We start from the raw sequence: 14,312 nt of genomic DNA on the forward strand, positions 1-14,312 counted from the left end.
ATGTGAAGCTCCTCGATGCACTGCTGGGCAGGGAGGTGTGAAGATGTCATTCCAGGAAAGGTGCCGGATGGAGTCTTTGACTCACAGTTGGGTGTGGGAATGGTGAGACAAGGCCAAGCCTTTCAAAGCGCCAATATTTTTAACTTACAATGCTAATTCCTTTCATTCCTATCTTCTTGCTTTTGTTTCTCCTTCTGAGTTTACTTAGGGTAACAACAACAACAACCCAGAATAATATTAAATGCCTACCTCTGTGCACATTGCATACCCATTCTCTTTCTTCCTCCCCACAGCACAGCCTTTTGGATTCAATGCCTTCCTCCTTTCCCGTTTTGCTCCTTCCATCTCACCCATAAGACAGTAAGAACAATGCAAATCAGTCTTTCCTCATCCTCCCTCCCCAGAGCAAATGAAACAGGGGCAGTTCCAAAACTTCTATACAGGAAGTCTTGGGATGCTCTGGGGCTGCCACAGACAGTGAGGAGAGAGCAGAGAGGCACAAGGGGCTTGACTGAGAGCTATGGTTGCATATATTGGGTGCTTCTGTTGGTTGCCTGCAGGAGAACTGATGTGTTTTGTGGATTTTGAAGGCTGCTCCTACCGTTGCTAGTGGTCTAGACTGAATATTCAGGGGATCTTTGCTTTACAGACTTTAAGGGATAAAATCCAGTACATGGAATTAGCCTTGTTAATAAGTCTGTTGCCCTGCTCAGCTCTCCCCTACCCACGCCTAATCTGGTTGCCCTATACCATGCCCCTTGCATCCCCTCCACCAATAGGCCTTAAAATACCATCAATACAGTGGAAAAGCTGGGTTGCTATTCAAACTTGGAAATTCAGAATTGCAAGAATTTTGTGCATATGGTATGTTCTGGCATTTGAATTCTGCACAGGTAACATCTGCTTTATATTATCATCGTTCACAGCATAGATTTATTCTGTATACACTATTCTTAATACATTACTGTGAAGGTTGTTTAACTTATGGGTCAAAGCTTAATTTTTTTTTACTAAGTATTTTTAAAAGAACATGAATGCCTGCATTTTTGTCCATAAAATACTGTGGGGAAAAGAAGTACAAGTATATTTTTTCAGAAAGTTTCAGACAATAGATCCTGAAAAGCATTGGCCTAAATGGATATGAAAGTACTCAACATCTGGAATTTATTAGGGAAAAAGTGCATTTTCAGCAAAATTTTTTAACACTCCATATGTAAGTTATCAATTCATTATGTCTTTCTAGTTGCCATGTTGATGCAAGCATATACAGTATATAAGTTCCACATAGACTTGTTATGGCATGCCCTTGGTTTAATATTGCTCTAGGAATGTGAAATGACTAAAGAAAATTCAGCACATGGTTGTTGTTTTACAAGGCTTCTCAGAGCCTTTGTGTTTCCTCAGGAAATGAGTTGATATGTTTGCACTTTTTCCTCATGAACATAAACCTATTTCCCAAAAGAATGTAACATCTGGAATGAGGTAGGTTAAAGTTTTAATTTTTAAAGTCTTGAAACAATGGGCAATTTTTTAATAATGTGGGAGTTGGTAGCTGTATATCAGGTTTCTCTTCCCCAGAAAATATTGTTTTTAAAAGGTCAAAGTGTGTGTGTGGCGGGGGGAGGTTAGATCTATCCAGATGCAAATTCAAGTTAGTAGTTGTCTTTTCCCTTTCTCGCTGTATCCTGTTGTTTGGGGGTAGAGGGAGCTATTCCTTTATGTGTCAATCACTTTAAATAAATTTCCAGTTCTATTGCAGTCATTTTCTGGGTAGTCTTTGGCCCTGCAAAAATGTAAATGCCACAGCTCTTGACCTCAGCACAGCAGGGAATGGAATAGGCAAAACCTGCACTCTTGTAAATGTTCTGTTAGGAATCGTTATTGCCAGAAGTTTTTTGTTGTTTTTTTTTTTCAAAGAAGCTTACTTTGAAGTCCCCTGTGTTTCTCTTGAAATAACCTCTGTTTTTCTTTGCCACATGAAAAGAAATGTCCTCCATAATTGCTTTGTGTGTTGACTCACCTTTTTGGCCCTAGCACATCTATTGGTATAAAATGAGAGAATCATTAGACTGGAATGAATTTCAAGGAGCTGTGGACGAAACTCCTAGACAGAACTACACCCACGTTATCCCTGAGAGATGAGCATCTCTCCTGTCTCAAAAGGTTTTCCAGGAGAGTAATTCCATAACCATTTCTGTACTATCTAAGACATAAGCTTCACTTTAGGAAAGAGTTTTAGAGCAAACCTGAGTCTCTCATGCTGAAATTTAAACCCGTTATTATCTCTTGCTTGTATAAGCTAGGGCTTGTCAGCTAGTGCTAATTTGCTCTCATCCTTCTAGTCTCTGAGCTAAATAATCCCATTTCAGTGTTGTGATACTTTTTTCTGGGAGCCCAGACCTAAACTCCATATTTTTATAAATGATGCCCTGTATTGGTATTGATGGGAGGATTATCTCACAGAGTCTTTGGATCTTATAATCCTGTTTTTTATGCATCTCAGTATGTTTACATTCAACTATGATGTCATCAACACTTTGAAAATTAGATTTCAGAATTTCAACCTCTCAGGGTAACTCACTGGGTTTCTAAGAGGACAGCATCTGAATATCAAGCAAAATATGCTAAAAAAAAATTTGCCCCTTTATTTAGCCCTGTGCCTAATTATTGACAGTGTAAACTTCTTTAGCAGTGAGGCTTCAACTTTTAATAGCTTGTGTAAACCTTGGTTTTATTGTTATTGAAACTGTAGTGTTTCAAGTTACTGCCACACTGCAGGCTTTCCTCTGACATTTTTATCTAGGTTGGAAATGTTCACTAGAAATCTTTACTAGTTTTTCTGCTCACTGTCTTTCTGCTTTCAGGAAACAAAATAAGACAGCATTAGGGAATTTTTTCTGTTTGCATTCTCGTACTGTACCTAAAAGGAGGTAAAAGGAGAGGAGTATATAAGTAGGTGAACAGGCATTGCAAGAAAATCAAAGATTGGCTGTTACCTCTTTTTACCATGACATATACTGAACTAATGATTAGGCTTGGTTTCACGAGCTTGGGAAAATTTGTACCCCGCCACTCCCACCCACACTCCCTCCTCCCCCCCCAATTATAAGCACAGTAGGAGTTTAGTCTGCAGATGAACCTATACTATGAGAAGAAAGCAATGCTATTTCCAAAAATGTATGATGAAAGAACACCTTATTTTCTGGAGGCCATGTGCTATTTGTGATTATCCAAAAGCTCCCCACCCCCCTGACCAACCAAACTGTGTCTGTCTCTTGCAGTCACTCAGCTAGGTCCAGAACCATGCATAAATTGGGTGTCACACATTACTGGTTAAAAGACAGTGCCTCCCCAGTGGGAGCGCCTTCCATTTCAGAGAAGGTCAAAAACAATTGCTAAATACTTGTGTCCAAAGGAACAGTTCTTTTATCAACCCACCAGCATGGCATTGTCTTCAATTCTTTCTACTGCTTCTCTTTCAAGGGAAGCAAAAAGGTGGAGATGAGTACTCATAGAAGAGACCTTATGATGTCTTTAGCTGCTCAGTCTGTAGACAGTGAGCTCTGCAACTACCCTGTAGTACTTCATGAATTTCAAAGTTAGCATGAGAAATGGAGAGGGCCGGAAAAGGAGAGTAAGCCCTTTTATAGGAGAGATAATTGGCAAGGCAAATGTGATGAAACGTCCCTATACCCAGTAGGTAAGGGAGAAGAGGGGAGTTTTTGTTTACTAGAATAATGCTGAGATGTCCTGTACCTGTCCCAGTTGCTATTATGTTGTGGTTTCTAAAGACAAATTAGGAGGAGAGACTGCTTTTGAGAGAGAAGCAACTTCTTACATGAAAGAAGCCGGAATGCTGTCAAGCTAGAATTAAACCACAGGGTTTCATTCTCATCTCTGGCTCCCTTGCATTGTGTTGCAGCTTTTGTCTGCAATTTTGACATCTTTGTGATTTGGCAAGGGACTGGTAAACACTCAGGAGGCTCTGACCAGGCTTATGCTGGCAGATGGGGACAGGGCGCCACTTCGATGGGTGAATGGTTCACTTGTAGGAACAGGGTCTTTATGGGTAGGACAGTTCACATGGCCTGTCACCTGCAAGGGAGCTTCCGCTGTAGCACCAGGCACTGTAAAAGCAAATACAGAGATCTTGCCGAAATTCCCTTCTTGTGCAATGGCATTTTCAGTTTGAGCATTGCTGCTGTAAACCATCTGTGCTGGACACCATCCAAGCCTGCAATCTTGACTCCTTAGATTGTCCCCCTTAGCCCATGCTAGGTCATGCAATAAAAAATGTGTGACCCTGGGCATCTCTGGTAAATGCTATGCGATAATGGCAAACCTGATAGCTCAGCTTGGACGTTTTTGGTTTCAAGTAGTAGAAAAACTGACTGCTTCAGTTTCCTTACCTGGGGAATGAGATAAAATAGCACCTATCTCTCTGGGCTACTGTAAAAATTCAATGAAAACCCACGTAAAGCAATCACATCTTCCCTGGCAGGTAGGAAGTACACTGGCCAGAACTCATCTGGAGTGTCACGCTCAGCCCTAGGCACCATTGATCAAAAGGAACATTGACACCTTGGGGAGCTGCTGGGAGGTGGAGAAGTATTCTGGAGGTTTGATAACTCAAAGAGGTTATCATTGGCACAATGAATTATTTGGAGAGTTTGAAGTAAAGAAAAGAGTTAAGCTTGTCCTACTCAAGGAGCTAGACCAATGGGGAGAAGTTAAGATGGCAATTTCAGAGTCATCGTGTAAGGTAAAATTTGTCATTGTGATTGTCCAACATTGAACAGGCTTCACTGTCTGAACTGCTGAGATTTTTTTTATCACCGAGAAAAAGTAGTGATCATCTGCAGAATATACTGTAGACAAGATTCTGACATTGGCTAGACTTGACAGTCTAGCTAAGAGGATGGATACCTGATGATCTTTCCAACTCCCAGATTCTGAAAATCCTTGTTTTATCTCCCGTGTGTATTTGCATTCCCATGATACTTTGTATATCGGCCACAAAAACGCTTAAATATTTCTGTACTAGTAATACATGTTCATTGTAAGAGGAAAAAAATACCATATACAAAAAAAGAAAAGAAAATTACCCATAATCCCATTAAATGGAGAAAATCCAAGGATTCTGCTAACAAAGACATGGAAAAACATGTCTTTCCAGGCGTCTTCCTCAATCCGTAGGTACAGATTTGGGCTAGAATTTTTATGAAACATACTGTTTCATAGGCTATATTAAGGACATTTACACACAGAAAAATTTCTGGCAGATTTTTGTGAGTAATGCTATCTCCAGGTGGAGGGGGTGGTAAGGATAATGTCAGTTCTTTTATCTCTATTTCCTATTTTCTAAGTTTATCCATTCAGTAAGGTTCTGCAGTGTGCCAGGCACCACTCATCTTGTTCACCGGCTGTCCCCAGCTTCTCAACATACTTGCCTTCTTGGAACTCGGTGGTTTCGTGGGAGAGAGTCAGTATAATACAATGTCAGGAATGATAAGTGTTATGAAAAATAAAGAGAGATTAAAAATAAAGACCTAGTCGGGAAGAAGGAATACTTGTTCTTGGTATTGGTGAGGATAGAGAGGGACAGGCAGCGGACAAGAACCTGAATAAACTGAGGGAATGAGGCATACATGTTGGAAATGAAGATTTCATAGATAATTATTTTATTTCTCCATTTATTGACAACACAGTGTTCTGTGCAGACCATGGAATTTACTGTATTTATATACCTAATCTTTATGTTTTGTCTTTACTGTTATGAACAGATCTTTTTGTGCATTTCATTGCTTACAGTAAATCCTTCTATCTTCTCTTTTTACCATCCAGATATATTTTTTATGGAAATTCATTTTGGGGTCACTATGTATGTCCCACCTGGTTCTTGACCATCTCTTCCCCTAGCAACGTGAGGAGTCAGGAGGGAAGGGGTTGCAGGCTGGATGTGAGGTTCCTCCAGTTTCCAGGCGCTTTAGGATTAATGTGTCTGCCTCCTACCTGTCAGCCCAGCCGGGGTGCAGGGAGCAGCTGATTCAATTACACATGTTGAAAGGCAAAGTGCAGATGACTGTGATTAATGGGATCCAGCCCCCAATGTGATGAGTATTTTGATGGCTTAATCAGGGCTTGTGTAAACAAGGAGACAGAACAGCAACCTGCCACTACTTCCAAGGCCCAGTTTTGTCTTGACACTTCCTAGCCGGCAAAAAGCATGGCGTGATCATAATAATTAAGACAATAATGGTCACTGTGGTTGACTTTCTGTCAACCAGGCATTGTAGTGAAGCAGTTTACCCAGGATATTACATTTAATCCTCACAGCTCTGTACTGGTAGGTATTGTTCCCATTTTACAGGTGAGTAAACTGAAACCTGGCCAACCTAAGCACCTTATTTACTCAAGGCGGGATTGATATTCTAATCTGGAGTTTTTATTTGTCTGTTAGACTTTGTCAGAAAACCAAAACAAATGTCCTTAACCACTCAACTATTTTCTCCATTGTTTATCCCTCCCCTTCTCCCTCTCCCATTTTCCTCCTTTTCTGGGAACAAAGGGATCTGGATTGCAGGTAGTATTGGCTGTATTTGTTAGGGTGATTTGGAAAAGAAAGAAGATTCAGACCTAATAACCTTTTCTTCTTTCTCACTAAACACTCTGTTCTGTGAAGCAATCAGCAGGGCCCCTGATGGGAGAGAACACTGAGTAGATTTGAGCAGATTTGCACTGTCTCTCCCCTTGCCTGGTGTTTCCAATTAGATGTTCCAGTGAGTGCTCAAAAGGCCCATCAGTCCGCAGGCCTGCAGCGGGGAATGAGAAACCAGGGCCTGCCTGTGCCTTCTCTGTAATGTGAGCATGTCATGGTATTCTTGAAGAGTGGTTTCCTTTAGATGAGGTAAAGCACGTTAAAGTATCTTTTAAAAGTTGGGAATGCAGTTGTAAAGGATTGTATTGAAAACCTGAGTGGCTAACATCTTGGCTTATTGTCTTCAGTGCTTTAATTAAAAATCTAAAAGCACGTGCACCTTCAGTTATATGTACGTATAAAATCTGTATGTATATAAAACATATGTATACATGTGTGCACATACACACACACATACACTCAAATCTAAATCCTCAGCTGTTTTCCCAAAGAAAAGCATTGTCCTTGGTCCAGTAAAAAATAGGGTCCTTCCAAAGCACTCTAACCATTGCTATAAAAGTACTTTGGCTTTGCCTGATATGCAGACTTTACTGACTGTTTTCACCATTAAAGATACTTGGTTTCTCTAGAATGGGAAATTCAGTACCTGCTAAGTTGGATCAGTATAAAAATTTATGAACAATGCAGACCTTGTTAGGGAACTCTCACTCCTGTTCATATAATTCCCAGCGGGAGTTTCCACTTCAGGGGTCACATTAGTATTTAGTACAACTTAAATATTCACATTATCTGATTAGATGGATTTAATCGTTACATCTTTATCTCCTTCATAATGCATCATTAGGATGCAACCCTCCTTGAAATGTAAGTGGGGACTGCCAGTTTATTGCAGTCTCTATTTTGCCTGTTTTTCTTTCCAGATGTCCTTGTATGTGCATGTAATTTTGGTTTCCTTTCAAAATAAAATAATATTGTATAATAAACTCTTTTTGTGTAATTTTATCTATTAGAAAAAATTTAAGTGATTTATTTTTAGTAGATAATGTGTTATGATTGTATGATAAATTTGTGTTTATAAAATATTTCTCCATTTTAATTTTTTTATTTTTAATATCTGTTAAAGTAACCTTTCCTCCCATGTAATGTTTAATTAGCATAATAGGTGTTCTTAAGGGGTTTTTCTCTTTGACTTTCTCTAATAGCACATGGAAATAGCTGGGGGTTAATTTTTCTGAAATTCCTGCCTGGATTTGTTACCAGCTGCATGGTCTCTTATACTTTTCATCTCAAAGTGTTGGAAGCTTGAAAGAGTTAATACCTTCCCCCTCTACATACACTGTTCTAGTTTGCTAGCTTCCAGAATGCAATATACCAGAAACGGAATGGCTTTTAAAAGGGGGAATTTAATGAGTTGCTAGTTTACAGTTCTAAGGCCAAGAAAATGTCCCAATTAATACAAGTCTATAGAAATGTCCAATCAAAGGCATCCAGGGAAAGATACCTTGGTTCAAGAAGGCCGATGAAGTTCAGGGTTTCTCTCTCAAGTGAGAAAGCACATGGTGAACACAGTCAGGGCTTCTCTCTCAGCTGGAAGGGCACATGGCAAACATGGTGTCGTCATCTGCTAGTTTTCTCTCCTGGCTTCTGGTCTCATGAAGCTTCCCAGGAGGCGTTTTCCTTCTTCATCTCCAAAGGTCACTGGCTGGTGGACTCTGCTTCATGGTGCTGCTCTCTCTGAATCTCTCATTCTCCAAAATATTTCCTGTTTTATAGGACTCCAATAAACCAATCAAGACTGACCCAAAGGGGTGGAGTCATGTCGTCCCTTAATCCAGTTTAACCACCACTCTTGACTAAATCACATCATCCAGGGAGATAATCTGATTGCAGTTTCAAACATACAGTAGAGAATAGAGATTATTCTACCTTTATGAAATGATATTTTGATTAAAACATGGCTTTTCTAGGGGGCATACTTCCTTTCAAACCAGCACATACACTAATTTTTGCAGTTCTGCTTTCCTTTCTAATGAAAAGCACTCCCTGCCGGAGACTGTATCTTCTCACCAATTATGTGGGCATCTGCAAGGATCTTGGAAGTGCTGTGATATTCTATGAGGCCAAGCTTTGAAGTTAGGTCTGGGCTTTCATTCTAGCTCTGTCACTTACTAGGTTGACAAGTTACAATCTAAGCCTCAATTTCTATCTCTTCACATTGAGGATTACATCAGAAGGAAAGAACGTGAAGATAACTCATAAGGTTAAGTGAAGAATAATTGAGGAAATGCATGTGAAGTGTTTAGTGCAACACCCAGTACATTAGTAGATGCTCACACATTAGCTGATATGATTTATTTCTATTAAAAAAATATGTGACATTTTTGGAGGAGCATTATATGGGGGGGAGTTGAGGGTCAGTTTCAAAGTTGGAATGGTCACACTTGGACACCTCCTTTCCTTGAGCGCTGTTCTCCCAACCATTTATTTGAGGCAAGGAAACAGCTGTTTAAAGTGGGTCCTAGGGATGATGTGGTTGCCTTCACAGTTATCTAGTCCCCTTTGTGATTTGGGTCTGTCACCTCACCTTTGTCATGCACCCGTGGATGGGGTGAATTTTTCTTATGGGGCGGATATTCTAGTGCTGCCATGTTGAAGGGACCTTAGGGAAGCATGGAGTGCTTCTATTTTATGCTGTTTCAACAACTGAATTTTACCTGGAGTTTTAAAAAAGTATCTCATGAAACTTTCAATGAAATTATCAGGTTAATATTGAAAAATCCAAATAGCTTTTTTTTAGTTGATCTATGGAAGCAAAACATGGTTTACATGCAGAGAGCAATCTTGAGGACAGTATTTAATGAGTTTTAAGCTTTTAGGCTGTGAGCAGCCCTTCTTGAAATACTACACAGCAGGTGCCCCTAGCTGGAATCCGAGCAGTAAAAAGGAATGTTCCAGTCCTGGAAGCCACTGAACAGGCATGATTGTGTCCATCTGGCAGGGAACACTACCTTTTTGCCAGAGATCTTGTTCTTTATGTATCTGAATTAGAGCACCCAGGAGTGGGGCAGTCTTGGAGAGGAAGCTGAATGAGGTTGTTTTTCCATGTGCAGATGTCTCTGCTTATTTTCAAGGGCAAGGCTGGAATGTAACCATTCTCTTCACTACCTAGGAGTTCTTGGATTGCCATGTGGGACAGTAGGCAATCTGCATCTGGACAGAGAACCAGAAAATCTGAGTTTGACAAGCCTGTTTTCTCTGGGTCGCACTTTCATTTCATTACAGGGGAATTGGACTAGATATTCATGAATTCCCTTGTCAGTGCTAAGAATATGTGTGATTTTGAGTACTCTTTCAAATTCTAGGGAAAAGAATTTTGCAGATCAGTTCTGTATATGGCAGAGCCTGTTTAACCAGTTGAACTTCAGCAGGTCCTTTCTGGGACAAGTAGGCCAAGGCAAAGCAACTAGCACAGAACTCAGGATGGAGTCTGGCCAGGTGCATATGCCAGGTGTGCAGTCTTACAGGTTTAAAACGAGAGGCGTCTTAGAGACCATCTGGTAAAAATTCTTTTATACAGGATAAAAAAAGCACAGGAAGGTAAAAAGGTTCACACAGATTCACACAGAACTGAGCTCCTTGCCAACCCCAAATCTCATCACGACTACCAGAGGGCTTATCCCATCACCTTGCCCTGCTGTCTCCTGAGATCATGTGATAGTTACCCATGCATGGAGACTGTAACCCTGCTTCTCCCCATGTCCCCACTCACCTCTACTACCATATCTTCTCACCCACCTACCTATGTGCACGCATGTGCGTGCATACACACACACACACACACACACACACATGCATGCACATGCATCCCACAAGGCAAAGGTGAACTGTGGCATGTTGAGTTGAAAGTCCCCATGAAGCATTTAGCATAAAATATAAAGGCATGGAGCACTTCTATTTTTAATGACTCTTCTCTCATTAGTTTCATGGTCTTGAGCTAATTTCCTACCCCTTTTCTGTGCCTTGGTTTTCTCACTTGTCAGAAGAAGGTAATGATATCTATCTCATAGTGTTGTGGTAAGGATTAAATGAAATATTGCATGTAATGTGCTTAGCCCAGTGCCAGCCACCTCTTAAACTTACAGCAAATGCTTACTATTAATACTACTCTATTATTACTACTTGGTTGCCTGGAATTAGCAGAATTTTCCCCAGAGGTTGGGATTGGGGTTGGACACTATCTTTCCTTCTGGAACTGATGGATTAGGTGAAAGTTCTCTGCTCCTGGCACAGAATCTGCCAAGAATATGTGCTCAGTAAAATTTGCAGTGCTAGTTGGATTTGTTTCTTTCTCTTTAATGCATAGAACAAGTCACTAGGTGAAAGTGTTTGGCATTACCCATGGCTGTCACTGTATTATACATGACATCTGAAGGTAAGTGGCTCAGTTAAAAGGACAGAATGGCAATTCCCGTCATTACTTTGGGGGAAGGAAGTAGAGGTACTCTGGCAGTGAACAGTATGGCTTCCACCAGCACCTCGGGTAGCCAGACAAAGTGAAGGAGAAAGAAAGAGGACAGGTGCAGCTTACCCTAGATGAGAACACTTCCATCAAAGCAGGGAAGAGCTGGTTCAGGCATGGGCACCATCAGATGCTTAGGGGAACCTGTATCTGAATGGAAGTTCTAGGGATGAACTCAATCCTCTGTCTTAGGCATAGCTGCAGAACTTTTTTGGCTCTTTGAAAACAGGGCTGTGAATAGCCTAAAAGCAGGATGAAGTCCCTGAAAGATGAGTAAAATGATAGGTTTAGAGTTTTACAGCCTAGTTTCAAGTCTTGGATCCTCCTCACCAACTGTGCTACCTTGGGAAAAGAATTTGTCGCCATCTTTAATTTCCATGTCTGCCAATTGAGAATAATGGGCTTCCCATGAGGCCAGAGTTGCGGTGAAGATCAAATGAGGTGGTGCACAGGAGAGTGCCCTGTAAACTGCATAGTGCAATCGTGTGTTTGTTACTGTTTTTATTGTTAGAAGAAGGAAAATGGAGAAGCACCTTATAACCATATATACAATACACATTAATGCTGCTGGAGGAGCTCATCAGAATGGTCAGGCTGCATCTTATAAAGCATGTAGCCCTTTGTCTCATAGCTGATATGTGTTCCAGGAAAGACATCACTCCACTTAGCACAGGGGAGACTAACAGGAGAGGCTGTCAGACGGGCACTGCTTACTTCTCACCCAGGTGCCAGGAGGCCAGACACCTTATCCATCAGAGGCTCAGTGAGCCAGTTGAACGGTGAACTTTTAGTAACATTTCATCCAAAAATAATGACCATTTTGGCAGCTGTCTTGGAGCCAAGATATCCAGGTGTTTTCTTTCCCTTTGGATACTCACTAAAAAATGAATGTGAAATAGGGTTCAAAACAGTCTAGGGAATTAGTGCCTTTTGTCGCCAGAAACGTGGGGTATACATGGTTTATATCCTTCACACACCAGATCTAAATTAGTACAGGAAGTTTCGAAGTCCCATCCTGCCTTTTTTAGGCCTCATGCTCAAATTTCACAGAGAATTAAGAGCCTTGGCAGTCCGTTGCCTTAAGATAAGCAAAAGTACTTCAAGAAGATTTGGTGAAGCAGCTCTTTGGCCTTTCAGTCCCTTGATAATGTGCACCAGACAGTGAACTTCCCCGAGACAGGACTGCCTTGCTCTTCTGATTTTCCCTTTCAGAAGTTTTGTTGGGGCTCAGTCCGAGAAGATGCTCAGTTGGTGTTGACTCTTTAAAACACGGCTAGGAAAGGGGGAAATGGATGTTTGCTGAGTGCCTACCTGGTCTGACACTTCCAGTCATTTCATAGATGCTCTCTCATTTTGTCTTAACAACAGCCCTGTAACAGAGGGATTAAATCCACTGTCCAAAGACACTCTACCAACAGGTGCCACAAATGAGATTTGAAACCAGTTTGTCTGACACTAGAAATTAAGATTAGATCAGCTTCGTTTGCTACAATATCTCAAAATAACTGTGGTTTATACAACAGAAATCTATTTCTTGCAATTCTGTTATAGAAGTCTGGAGTTAGGCAATCCAAAGCTGTTAAGAACCCACAAAGTTGTTAGGGGACTCAGGTGCCTTTTCAATCTCTAGGGTGTGGAGCTTATCTTTAGGCACAAAATGGCTGCTACAGCTCCAGCCCTTGCATTAATGTATCAAGCAACAAGGATGGAGGAAGAGAAAAAGGACATGATTTCTCTTAAAAGAATTTTTCTAGAATCCCCATATATTATTTCTGCTTATATCTCATTGACCATAAATTAGTCACATGACTACACCTTACTGCAGCTACAGGGGAGGCTGAGCAGCAGTATGACCAGCTAAAAGTCAGGATTCTGTGGCTGAGGATGAAGGCAAGAATGAGTGTTGGAGAAGACACCAGAAAAGACTCCAGACATCATATATTTTCTTTTTCTGTTTAGAGAAATGTCTCCTTCATTGTACTTCATAGTTTGTGTGTATCAAGCTCTGACCCAATTTAGAGCCCATTTTAGAAACCAGAATTTGAGTAAAGAGATCCCCCAAATTAATGAGTACAATTTTCCTGTTTATAGATATTTGACAATTTTAAATGCTTTTTGTAAATCTTTCTAGAATTTATACACATTATAACTCTCTTTAAAATTTACCCAGAAAGACCTCTAAAATTCTTATTTCTTAATGCTTGCCTTGACACAGCTATACAGGTTTCTTCATACCACTCATAATATCACTCATAAACACTTAAGCTTTGAAGTTGCAGGGATTTTGTGGCTTTTGATTACAAGTTAGCCATAAGGTAGGACAAGGAGAGCTGCCGAATTGACATTCATGGGGAGTGCCTGGCCCCTATTATTGTGGGGAAAACCGTGTCCTCTCCTGCTCACTGGTCCAGTGGTGAGGGTGTGGTCTGTCTCCTTAGCCTGGTTCTAGGTTTCCCTGTAGGTGTAGCCTCTGCTGAATAATTGTTAGTAACTTTAAGGAACACATTTATTTCTCCTCATTTCTTAAGGTAAAACTTCTACCAGAAGAATTGGTAGACCCAGAAAGATGGAGCAAGGAAGGAAAACACAATCTTTTATGTTTTTTTTTTTTTCAGCTACAGTCTACATGTGCAAAAAATATGGTCTGTTAACTCCATTTTATTGTCTGTTTAATACAAAAATAACCTCTTTCCCTTTTTACAAAGCATTATAAAACAACCAAAAGAAGTTTTAAACTACCTGTATCCACTGCAGCAACATTAGAATGCTGTCTTTCCAGTTTATTTTTCTAGAACATTTTTATTACTTTTTTAATCAAAAAGAAAATATTTTATGTAAAATTTTTATCCATGTAGAAACTAAAAATTATTGTCATGTACTAGTCTATTGTAAGAAAAGTACATCCTGAGCTGTTCTTGGGACCTTATGAGCAAGTTGGTCTCTCTGGGTTTCAGATCCTAACCTGCAAGTGCAGAAGTAGATAAAGACAAATACCAAGGGCCTTTTTCCCCACTCTGTCATTACCAAATAAGAGAAAGTCCTCAAAACCTATATAGGATCACAGAGCTGTCCAAAAGTTTCTTTATTTGGGGTTCGTAGATAGGGTTCATTCTCTGAACACCATAATTAGACAGA

General features: G+C 40.4%; 1 protein-coding gene and 1 pseudogene across 6 annotated transcripts in view; one reads left to right on the top strand and one right to left on the bottom strand.

Annotated features, from left to right (window-relative positions):
- LOC143665752 (latent-transforming growth factor beta-binding protein 1 pseudogene) overlaps positions 1-4,212 on the bottom strand; it is a 46,039-nt pseudogene extending 41,827 nt beyond the window's left edge.
- Positions 1-14,312, top strand: part of MCC (MCC regulator of Wnt signaling pathway) — a 614,110-nt gene that overhangs the window by 414,493 nt on the left and 185,305 nt on the right. The gene's annotated exons all lie outside the window — the stretch shown is intronic.

This window comes from Tamandua tetradactyla, chromosome 21 (genome assembly GCF_023851605.1).
Source record: "Tamandua tetradactyla isolate mTamTet1 chromosome 21, mTamTet1.pri, whole genome shotgun sequence".
Classification (NCBI taxonomy): Eukaryota; Metazoa; Chordata; class Mammalia; order Pilosa; family Myrmecophagidae; genus Tamandua; species Tamandua tetradactyla.